This window comes from Eriocheir sinensis, unplaced genomic scaffold (assembly GCF_024679095.1).
Source record: "Eriocheir sinensis breed Jianghai 21 unplaced genomic scaffold, ASM2467909v1 Scaffold562, whole genome shotgun sequence".
Classification (NCBI taxonomy): Eukaryota; Metazoa; Arthropoda; class Malacostraca; order Decapoda; family Varunidae; genus Eriocheir; species Eriocheir sinensis.
Window position 1 is genome coordinate 262,153 of NW_026111901.1, and position 12,838 is coordinate 274,990.

The 12,838-nt window shown below is 33.7% G+C and overlaps 1 protein-coding gene across 50 annotated transcripts in view; it reads right to left on the reverse strand.

Annotated features, from left to right (window-relative positions):
* The window catches only part of LOC126993109 (complement component receptor 1-like protein), a 110,377-nt gene that overhangs the window by 83,361 nt on the left and 14,178 nt on the right, over window positions 1-12,838 (reverse strand). For 10 of the 50 annotated variants that reach the window (XR_007747389.1, XR_007747390.1, XR_007747375.1 and 7 more), the window contains one exon: window positions 11,940-12,018. The exons of the other annotated variants lie outside the window; for them this stretch is intronic. The gene's annotated coding sequence lies outside the window, so the exon portion shown is untranslated. The remainder of the gene's footprint in view (window positions 1-11,939; window positions 12,019-12,838) is intronic. 50 annotated transcript variants of the gene reach the window in all.

The window sequence follows — 12,838 nt, forward strand, 5'->3', positions numbered from 1 at the left end:
ACAGAATAAAAGAGAATACAACAGAATACAACAGAATAAAAGAGAATACAACAGAATACAACAGAATACAACAGAATAAAAGAGAATACAACAGAATAAAAGAGAATACAACAGAATACAACAGAATAAAAGAGAATACAACAGAATACAACAGAATAAAAGAGAATACAACAGAATACAACAGAATAAAAGAGAATACAACAGAATACAACAGAATACAACAGAATAAAAGAGAATACAACAGAATAAAACAGAATACAACAGAATAAAAGAGAATACAACAGAATACAACAGAATAAAAGAGAATACAACAGAATACAACAGAATAAAAGAGAATACAACAGAATACAACAGAATAAAAGAGAATACAACAGAATACAACAGAATAAAGAGAATACAACAGAATAAAAGAGAATACAACAGAATACAACAGAATAAAAGAGAATACAACAGAATACAACAGAATAAAAGAGAATACAACAGAATACAACAGAATAAAAGAGAATACAACAGAATACAACAGAATAAAAGAGAATACAACAGAATACAACAGAATAAAAGAGAATACAACAGAATACAACAGAATACAACAGAATAAAAAAGAATACAACAGAATACAACAGAATAAAAGATAATACAACAGAATACAACAGAATAAAAGAGAATACAACAGAACACAACAGAATAAAAGAGAATACAACAGAATAAAAGAGAATACAACAGAATAAAAGATAATACAACAGAATACAACAGAATAAAAGAGAATACAACAGAATACAACAGAATACAACAGAATAAAAGAGAATACAACAGAATAAAAGATAATACAACAGAATACAACAGAATAAAAGAGAATACAACAGAATACAACAGAATACAACAGAATAAAAGAGAATACAACAGAATACAACAGAATAAAAGAGAATACAACAGAATAAAAGAGAATACAACAGAATAAAAGATAATACAACAGAATACAACAGAATAAAAGAGAATACAACAGAATACAACAGAATAAAAGAGAATACAACAGAATAAAAGAGAATACAACAGAATAAAAGAGAATACAACAGAATAAAAGATAATACAACAGAATACAACAGAATAAAAGAGAATACAACAGAATAAAAGAGAATACAACAGAATAAAAGAGAATACAACAGAATAAAAGATAATACAACAGAATACAACAGAATAAAAGAGAATACAACAGAATACAACAGAATACAACAGAATAAAAGATAATACAACAGAATACAACAGAATAAAAGAGAATACAACAGAATACAACAGAATAAAAGAGAATACAACAGAATAAAAGATAATACAACAGAATACAACAGAATAAAAGAGAATACAACAGAATACAACAGAATAAAAGAGAATACAACAGAATAAAAGAGAATACAACAGAATAAAAGAGAATACAACAGAATAAAAGAGAATACAACAGAATACAACAGAATAAAAGAGAATACAACAGAATACAACAGAATAAAAGATAATACAACAGAATACAACAGAATAAAAGAGAATACAACAGAATACAACAGAATAAAAGAGAATACAACAGAATACAACAGAATAAAAGAGAATACAACAGAATAAAAGAGAATACAACAGAATACAACAGAATAAAAGAGAATACAACAGAATAAAAGAGAATACAACAGAATAAAAGAGAATACAACAGAATAAAAGAGAATACAACAGAATAAAAGATAATACAACAGAATACAACAGAATAAAAGAGAATACAACAGAATACAACAGAATAAAAGATAATACAACAGAATACAACAGAATAAAAGAATACAACAGAATACAACAGAATAAAAGAGAATACAACAGAATAAAAGAGAATACAACAGAATAAAAGATAATACAACAGAATACAACAGAATAAAAGAGAATACAACAGAATACAACAGAATAAAAGAGAATACAACAGAATACAACAGAATAAAAGAGAATACAACAGAATACAACAGAATACAACAGAATAAAAGAGAATACAACAGAATAAAAGAGAATACAACAGAATAAAAGATAATACAACAGAATACAACAGAATAAAAGAGAATACAACAGAATACAACAGAATAAAAGAGAATACAACAGAATAAAAGAGAATACAACAGAATAAAAGATAATACAACAGAATACAACAGAATAAAAGAGAATACAACAGAATACAACAGAATAAAAGAGAATACAACAGAATACAACAGAATACAAGAGAATAAAAGAGAATACAACAGAATAAAAGAGAATACAACAGAATACAACAGAATAAAAGAGAATACAACAGAATACAACAGAATAAAAGAGAATACAACAGAATATAACAGAATAAAAGAGAATAATATAGAATACAACAGAATACATCAGAATAAAAGAGAATACAACAGAATACAACAGAATACAACAGAATAAAAGAGAATACAACAGAATACAACAGAATAAAAGAGAATACAACAGAATACAACAGAATAAAAGAGAATACAACAGAATACAACAGAATAAAAGAGAATACAACAGAATACAACAGAATAAAAGAGAATACAACAGAATAAAAGAGAATACAACAGAATACAACAGAATAAAAGAGAATACAACAGAATACAACAGAATAAAAGAGAATACAACAGAATACAACAGAATAAAAGAGAATACAACAGAATACAACAGAATAAAAGAGAATACAACAGAATACAACAGAATAAAAGAGAATACAACAGAATACAACAGAATACAACAGAATAAAAGAGAATACAACAGAATACAACAGAATAAAAGAATACAACAGAATACAACAGAATAAAAGAGAATACAACAGAATACAACAGAATAAAAGAGAATACAACAGAATAAAAGAGAATACAACAGAATAAAAGATAATACAACAGAATAAAAGAGAATACAACAGAATACAACAGAATACAACAGAATAAAAGAGAATACAACAGAATAAAAGAGAATACAACAGAATACAACAGAATAAAAGAGAATACAACAGAATACAACAGAATACAACAGAATAAAAGAGAATACAACAGAATACAACAGAATAAAAGAGAATACAACAGAATAAAAGAGAATACAACAGAATAAAAGATAATACAACAGAATACAACAGAATAAAAGAGAATACAACAGAATACAACAGAATAAAAGAGAATACAACAGAATAAAAGAGAATACAACAGAATAAAAGAGAATACAACAGAATACAACAGAATAAAAGAGAATACAACAGAATACAACAGAATAAAAGAGAATACAACAGAATAAAAGAGAATACAACAGAATAAAAGAGAATACAACAGAATAAAAGATAATACAACAGAATACAACAGAATAAAAGAGAATACAACAGAATACAACAGAATACAACAGAATAAAAGATAATACAACAGAATACAACAGAATAAAAGATAATACAACAGAATACAACAGAATAAAAGAGAATACAACAGAATAAAAGATAATACAACAGAATACAACAGAATAAAAGAGAATACAACAGAATACAACAGAATAAAAGAGAATACAACAGAATAAAAGAGAATACAACAGAATAAAAAAGAATACAACAGAATAAAAGAGAATACAACAGAATAAAAGAGAATACAACAGAATAAAAGAGAATACAACAGAATACAACAGAATACAACAGAATAAAAGAGAATACAACAGAATACAACAGAATAAAAGAGAATACAACAGAATAAAAGAGAATACAACAGAATAAAAGATAATACAACAGAATACAACAGAATAAAAGAGAATACAACAGAATACAACAGAATAAAAGAGAATACAACAGAATACAAGAGAATACAACAGAATAAAAGAGAATACAACAGAATAAAAGATAATACAACAGAATACAACAGAATAAAAGAGAATACAACAGAATAAAAGAGAATACAACAGAATAAAAGATAATACAACAGAATACAACAGAATAAAAGAGAATACAACAGAATACAACAGAATAAAACAGAATAAAATATAATACAACAGAATACAACAGAATAAAAGATAATACAACAGAATACAACAGAATAAAAGAGAATACAACAGAATAAAAGATAATACAACAGAATACAACAGAATAAAAGAGAATACAACAGAATACAACAGAATAAAAGAGAATACAACAGAATAAAAGAGAATACAACAGAATAAAAGATAATACAACAGAATAAAAGAGAATACAACAGAATACAACAGAATAAAAGAGAATACAACAGAATACAACAGAATACAACAGAATAAAAGATAATACAACAGAATACAACAGAATAAAAGAGAATACAACAGAATACAACAGAATAAAAGAGAATACAACAGAATAAAAGAGAATACAACAGAATAAAAGAGAATACAACAGAATAAAAGAGAATACAACAGAATAAAAGATAATACAACAGAATACAACAGAATAAAAGAGAATACAACAGAATACAACAGAATAAAAGAGAATACAACAGAATACAACAGAATAAAAGATAATACAACAGAATACAACAGAATAAAAGAGAATACAACAGAATACAACAGAATAAAAGAGAATACAACAGAATAAAAGAGAATACAACAGAATAAAAGATAATACAACAGAATACAACAGAATAAAAGAGAATACAACAGAATACAACAGAATAAAAGAGAATACAACAGAATACAACAGAATAAAAGAGAATACAACAGAATAAAAGATAATACAACAGAATAAAAGAGAATACAACAGAATACAACAGAATAAAAGAGAATACAACAGAATAAAAGAGAATACAACAGAATAAAAGATAATACAACAGAATACAACAGAATAAAAGAGAATACAACAGAATACAACAGAATACAACAGAATAAAAGATAATACAACAGAATACAACAGAATAAAAGAGAATACAACAGAATAAAAGAGAATACAACAGAATACAACAGAATAAAAGAGAATACAACAGAATAAAAGAGAATACAACAGAATACAACAGAATAAAAGAGAATACAACAGAATACAACAGAATACAACAGAATAAAAGAGAATACAACAGAATAAAAGATAATACAACAGAATACAACAGAATAAAAGAGAATACAACAGAATAAAAGAGAATACAACAGAATAAAAGAGAATACAACAGAATAAAAGATAATACAACAGAATACAACAGAATAAGAGAATACAACAGAATACAACAGAATAAAAGAGAATACAACAGAATACAACAGAATAAAAGAGAATACAACAGAATACAACAGAATAAAAGAGAATACAACAGAATACAACAGAATAAAAGAGAATACAACAGAATACAACAGAATAAAAGAGAATACAACAGAATACAACAGAATACAACAGAATAAAAGAGAATACAACAGAATACAACAGAATAAAAGAGAATACAACAGAATAAAAGATAATACAACAGAATAAAAGAGAATACAACAGAATACAACAGAATAAAAGAGAATACAACAGAATACAACAGAATAAAAGAGAATACAACAGAATACAACAGAATAAAAGAGAATACAACAGAATAAAAGATAATAAAACAGAATACAACAGAATAAAAGATAATACAACAGAATACAACAGAATAAAAGATAATACGACAGAATACAACAGAATAAAAGAATACAACAGAATACAACAGAATAAAAGATAATACAACAGAATAAAAGAGAATACAACAGAATAAAAGATAATACAACAGAATACAACAGAATAAAAGAGAATACAACAGAATAAAAGATAATACAACAGAATACAACAGAATACAACAGAATAAAAGATAATACAACAGAATACAACAGAATAAAAGATAATACAACAGAATAAAAGAGAATACAACAGAATACAACAGAATAAAAGAGAATACAACAGAATAAAAGAGAATACAACAGAATAAAAGAGAATACAACAGAATAAAAGAGAATACAACAGAATAAAAGAGAATACAACAGAATACAACAGAATAAAAGAGAATACAACAGAATACAACAGAATAAAAGAGAATACAACAGAATACAACAGAATAAAAGAGAATACAACAGAATAAAAGAGAATACAACAGAATAAAAGAGAATACAACAGAATAAAAGATAATACAACAGAATACAACAGAATAAAAGAGAATACAACAGAATACAACAGAATAAAAGAGAATACAACAGAATAAAAGATAATACAACAGAATACAACAGAATAAAAGAGAATACAACAGAATACAACAGAATAAAAGAGAATACAACAGAATAAAAGAGAATACAACAGAATAAAAGATAATACAACAGAATACAACAGAATAAAAGAGAATACAACAGAATACAACAGAATAAAAGATAATACAACAGAATACAACAGAATAAAAGATAATACAACAGAATACAACAGAATAAAAGAGAATACAACAGAATACAACAGAATAAAAGAGAATACAACAGAATACAACAGAATAAAAGATAATACAACAGAATACAACAGAATAAAAGAGAATACAACAGAATAAAAGATAATACAACAGAATAAAAGAGAATACAACAGAATACAACAGAATAAAAGAGAATACAACAGAATACAACAGAATAAAAGAGAATACAACAGAATACAACAGAATAAAAGAGAATACAACAGAATAAAAGATAATAAAACAGAATACAACAGAATAAAAGATAATACAACAGAATACAACAGAATAAAAGAGAATACAACAGAATACAACAGAATAAAAGAGAATACAACAGAATACAACAGAATAAAAGATAATACAACAGAATAAAAGAGAATACAACAGAATAAAAGATAATACAACAGAATACAACAGAATAAAAGAGAATACAACAGAATAAAAGATAATACAACAGAATACAACAGAATACAACAGAATAAAAGATAATACAACAGAATACAACAGAATAAAAGATAATACAACAGAATAAAAGAGAATACAACAGAATACAACAGAATAAAAGAGAATACAACAGAATAAAAGAGAATACAACAGAATAAAAGAGAATACAACAGAATAAAAGAGAATACAACAATAAAAGAGAATACAACAGAATACAACAGAATAAAAGAGAATACAACAGAATACAACAGAATAAAAGAGAATACAACAGAATACAACAGAATAAAAGAGAATACAACAGAATAAAAGAGAATACAACAGAATAAAAGAGAATACAACAGAATAAAAGATAATACAACAGAATACAACAGAATAAAAGAGAATACAACAGAATACAACAGAATAAAAGAGAATACAACAGAATAAAAGATAATACAACAGAATACAACAGAATAAAAGAGAATACAACAGAATACAACAGAATAAAAGAGAATACAACAGAATAAAAGAGAATACAACAGAATAAAAGATAATACAACAGAATACAACAGAATAAAAGAGAATACAACAGAATACAACAGAATAAAAGAGAATACAACAGAATACAACAGAATAAAAGATAATACAACAGAATACAACAGAATAAAAGATAATACAACAGAATACAACAGAATAAAAGAGAATACAACAGAATAAAAGAGAATACAACAGAATACAACAGAATAAAAGAGAATACAACAGAATAAAAGATAATACAACAGAATAAAAGAGAATACAACAGAATAAAAGATAATACAACAGAATAAGAGAATACAACAGAATAAAAGAGAATACAACAGAATAAAAGAGAATACAACAGAATACAACAGAATAAAAGAGAATACAACAGAATAAAAGAGAATACAACAGAATACAACAGAATAAAAGAGAATACAACAGAATACAACAGAATAAAAGATAATACAACAGAATAAAAGAGAATACAACAGAATACAACAGAATAAAAGAGAATACAACAGAATAAAAGAGAATACAACAGAATAAAAGAGAATACAACAGAATAAAAGAGAATACAACAGAATAAAAGAGAATACAACAGAATAAAAGAGAATACAACAGAATACAACAGAATAAAAGAGAATACAACAGAATACAACAGAATAAAAGAGAATACAACAGAATACAACAGAATAAAAGATAATACAACAGAATACAACAGAATAAAAGAGAATACTACAGAATACAACAGAATACAACAGAATAAAAGAGAATACAACAGAATAAAAGATAATACAACAGAATACAACAGAATAAAAGAGAATACAACAGAATACAACAGAATAAAAGATAATACAACAGAATAAAAGATAATACAACAGAATAAAAGATAATACAACAGAATACAACAGAATAAAAGAGAATACAACAGAATACAACAGAATAAAAGATAATACAACAGAATACAACAGAATAAAAGAGAATACAACAGAATACAACAGAATACAACAGAATAAAAGAGAATACAACAGAATAAAAGAGAATACAACAGAATAAAAGATAATACAACAGAATACAACAGAATAAAAGAGAATACAACAGAATACAACAGAATAAAAGAGAATACAGAATAAAAGAGAATACAACAGAATAAAAGATACAACAGAATACAACAGAATAAAAGAGAATACAACAGAATACAACAGAATAAAAGAGAATACAACAGAATACAACAGAATAAAAGAGAATACAACAGAATACAACAGAATAAAAGAGAATACAACAGAATACAACAGAATACAACAGAATAAAAGAGAATACAACAGAATAAAAGAGAATACAACAGAATAAAAGATAATACAACAGAATACAACAGAATAAAAGAGAATACAACAGAATACAACAGAATACAACAGAATAAAAGAGTCCAGCACATGATCAGGCCATGGTGAACTTATACCACGAGTCTAGCACATGATCGGGCCATGGTGAATCCATATCACGAGTCTAGTACATGATCAGGCCTTGGTGAATACATATCACGAGTCCAGCACATGATCAGGCCGTGGTGAACACATATCACGAGTCCAGCACATGATCAGGCCGTGGCGATTACATATCACGAGTCTAGCACATGATCAGTCTGTGGTGAACACATATCACGAGTCCAGCACATGATCAGGCCGTGGTGAACACATCACGAGTCCAGCACATGATCAGGCCATGGTGAACTCATACCACGAGTCTAGCACATGATCGGGCCATGGTGAATCCATATCACGAGTCTAGTACATGATCAGGCCTTGGTGAATACATATCATGAGTCTAGCACATGATCAGGCCGTGGTAATTACGAATTACACCTACTCCCATTAGCCCCCCCCCATTACCGTTAACCCCCGCCCCTTTTAATTATCAGCACGCAATTTACCGACCCTATTTACCCCTTATTCGCCACCGAACATGACCTAATTACGAATTCCAGCTACTCCCAATGGCCTCCCCCCATTACCATTAACCCCCGCCCTTTTTAATTATCAGCACGCAATTTACTGACCCCATTTACCCATCATTCGACACCGAACATGACCTATTTTCGAGTTTCACTTGCACCCATTGGGCCCCCCTCCATTACCATAAATCCCCGCACCCTTTAATTATCACCACGCAATTTACTGACCCCATTTACCCATTACTCGACACCGAACATGACCTAATTATGAATTCCACATACTCCCATTAGCCCCCATTACCATTAAACCCCGCCCCCTTTAATTATCACCTCGCAATTTACTGTCCCCATCTACCCATTATTCGACACCGAACATGACCAAATTGCGAATTCCACCTACTCCCATTAGCCCCCTCCATTACTATCAACCCCTGCCCCCACTGATTATCACCACGCAATTTACTGACCCCATTAACCCAGTATTTGACACCTCACATGACCCATTTTCGAGTTTCATGTACTCCCATTCGCCCCCCTCCATTACCATTAACCCAAGCCCTTTTTAATTATCACCATGCAATTTATTGACCCCATTTACCCATCATTCGACACCGAACATGACCAAATTACGAATTCCACCTACTCCCAATGAGGCCCCCCATTACCATTAACCCCGCCCCTTTAATTATCACCACGCAATTTACTGACCCCATTTACCCATTATTCGACACCGAACATGACCAAATTACGAATTCCATCTACACCCAATGGCACCCCATTACCATTCACCCCGCCCTCTGATTATCACCACGCAATTTACTGACCCCATTTACCCAGTATTTGACACCTCACATGACCTATTTTCGAGTTTCACCTACTCACATTAGCCCCCATTACCATTAACCCCGCCCTTTAATTATCACCACGCAATTTACTGACCCCATTATTCCAGTATTTGACACCTCACATGATCCATTTTCGAGTTTCACCTACACCCATTAGCCCCCGCCCCCTTTAATTATCACCACGCAATTTACTGACCCCATTTACCCATTCTTCGACATCGAACATGACCTAATTACGAATTCCACCTACTCCCATTAGCCTTCCACGCCCGTGCACACGTGGGTACATGAGACTAGTGCAGGAAAGATCTATTTTAGCCGTGAAAACGAAAACTATGTTACGGGCTAAGTATCTGCCCCAAGCCCGCCATGAAAAATATATATCCTTATTTTCTCACAAAGGAAGACACTTAAGATCACGCCCGTACGCCCACGTCAGCCTTCCACGTCAGGGGCTTCCACATGCCGGGCAAGCCATCCATCACGGACATCAGATCGTGGTATGGCTTCGTAAACCAGCTCGCCCCCTTCCTCGCCACCGCGCCGATCATGAACGCCTTCCGGGAGTTACTGAAGAAACCAACCGGAAGACACGTGTACTGGGACGACCAGCTTCAGTAGAAATTCCGCCAAGCCCAGGACACTATATGCCAGCTGGCCAAGGACGGTCTGACGTATTACGATAAACCCGCCCCGCCGCTGCCATCACCGACTGGAGCCGAGAGGGCATCGGATTCGTCATCCTCCAGCAGTACTGCAGTTGTGCATCGGCCTCCGCCCCATACTGCTGTAAGGGCGGGTGGCACCTGGCCCTGTGCGGCAGCCGGCACCTCACCACCGCCGAGGCTGGATACGCAGCTGTGGAAGGGGAGGCTCTGGCGGTGGCGTGGTGCCTCCAAAAGGCGAGGTTGTTCCTGCTGGGATGCCCAAACCTCACCATCGTGACCGACCCCCTTGTGAAGCTCCTAGGAGACAGCTCTGACGAGCGTTGTCAACCCCAGGCTCTTCAGGCTCAAGGAACGAACACTACAGTTCCGATTCCAAATCAAATACCTCCCTGGGAAGAGCAACACCGCCGCCGACTTTCTGTCCCGCTACCCAGCTCTCAGGGCACCCCCGACAACAGCGGACCTCGACTCGGACGAGGATATCATCGGGGCAGTCGCCGCCGCAGTCATAGCCTGCACCGATCGGGAGGGACGCGTGGTGGACGAAGAGGAGGTCAAGCGGAAGGCCGCCGACGACCCGACGTACCAGATGTTAGTCGCCAAGGTCATGGCGGGTGACTGGCACCAGCATAAAGCACAAGAAGTGGCATCCCTGCGTCCCTTCTATGGGGCGAGGGACAGGCTGGCAGTGATGCACGACGTAGTGACATACATGTTTGACCAGGGGTACGTGCGCCTCGTCATCCCCGAAGCTCTCCGACAGCAGGTAGCAGCAAACCTACACGCCAGCCACCAGGGCCTCGGTTCCATGCTGCGGAGGGCGAGGCAGTGTGTATACTGGCTGGGGATTGAGGGGGACCTGCGGCACCACCGCTCCGCATGCACAGAATGCGAAACACGCGCCCCATCGCAGCCCGCAGAAACGCTGGCGATGACGCCGCCCCCTGAGTACCCGTTCCAGCAGACGGTGGCCGACATGTTCCAGCACGAAGGACACATGTACATGGCCTACGCCGACAGGCTTGCCGGCTGGCTGGAAATAGCTCACTTCCCACACGGGAGCACACACGCCCTGCGTTTCCTTAGCCGGACATCTTACACTCACCAAGAAGCAGCAGACTGTCACACCAGCCAGTCAGGGGCAGGAGAGCCTTCTTGAGGAAGTGCCGGGCAGTGCCACCGCTCTGAAAAACCAACATTACAATGAGTGGATGAGCCCAGAACACTGCTGCTGCCCAGACTGACAACACAGTGCAGCCCGGCACACTACACGTGCTGCTATAAGCCACCTCAGGAGGAGGAGGAGGAGGAGGAGGAGGAGGACTGGTTCACAGAGCCATGACATTCTTCTTCCAAACAACAAAACTGTTTCCTCAAAAACTTTTCTTACAAATTTCTGGTTCTTATAATTCCAATCTAACACTGACAGGTGTGGCCAGAACACTCTTCTGAGGACAAGGAAAAAAAGCTGCATGTCCCGGCCCCTGACCTGACCTGACCTGACCAAAGAAAAAGCCACCAAAAGCTGTCCACTCACTTCCTTCCTTCCTCTGGACACTCTGTTGACAGGAAAACAGTTAGGAAGAAAAAATAAAAGAAAATAAGAGTCAACACACACACACACACACACACACACACACACAAGAAGAGGAAGGCTGTGAAAGGCAGGCAGGCACTTGTGGTGCCCCGCAGGGCACTACATCTACCAACACAGATGCAGTAACACCTCCTGACCCAGTACGAGCACCACAAATAAACAAAGAAGAAGAAAGCGATGATGAACGGTAGAATTCATCTAATAACAAGAACAATTTGAAGAACACAGCACAGCGAGGCGACAGTGTGAAGAACAAACCATTATGGAAACACACAGGAAGTAAAAAGGGGCGTCTCAGGCCACCACACAGCTCTGCCGGAAACCACCCACTTCACCCAACGACAGCACCACGCTAAAGGACGAGAATCATGTAAACCCAAGCCATGTAGAATACTCAGGAATATTCA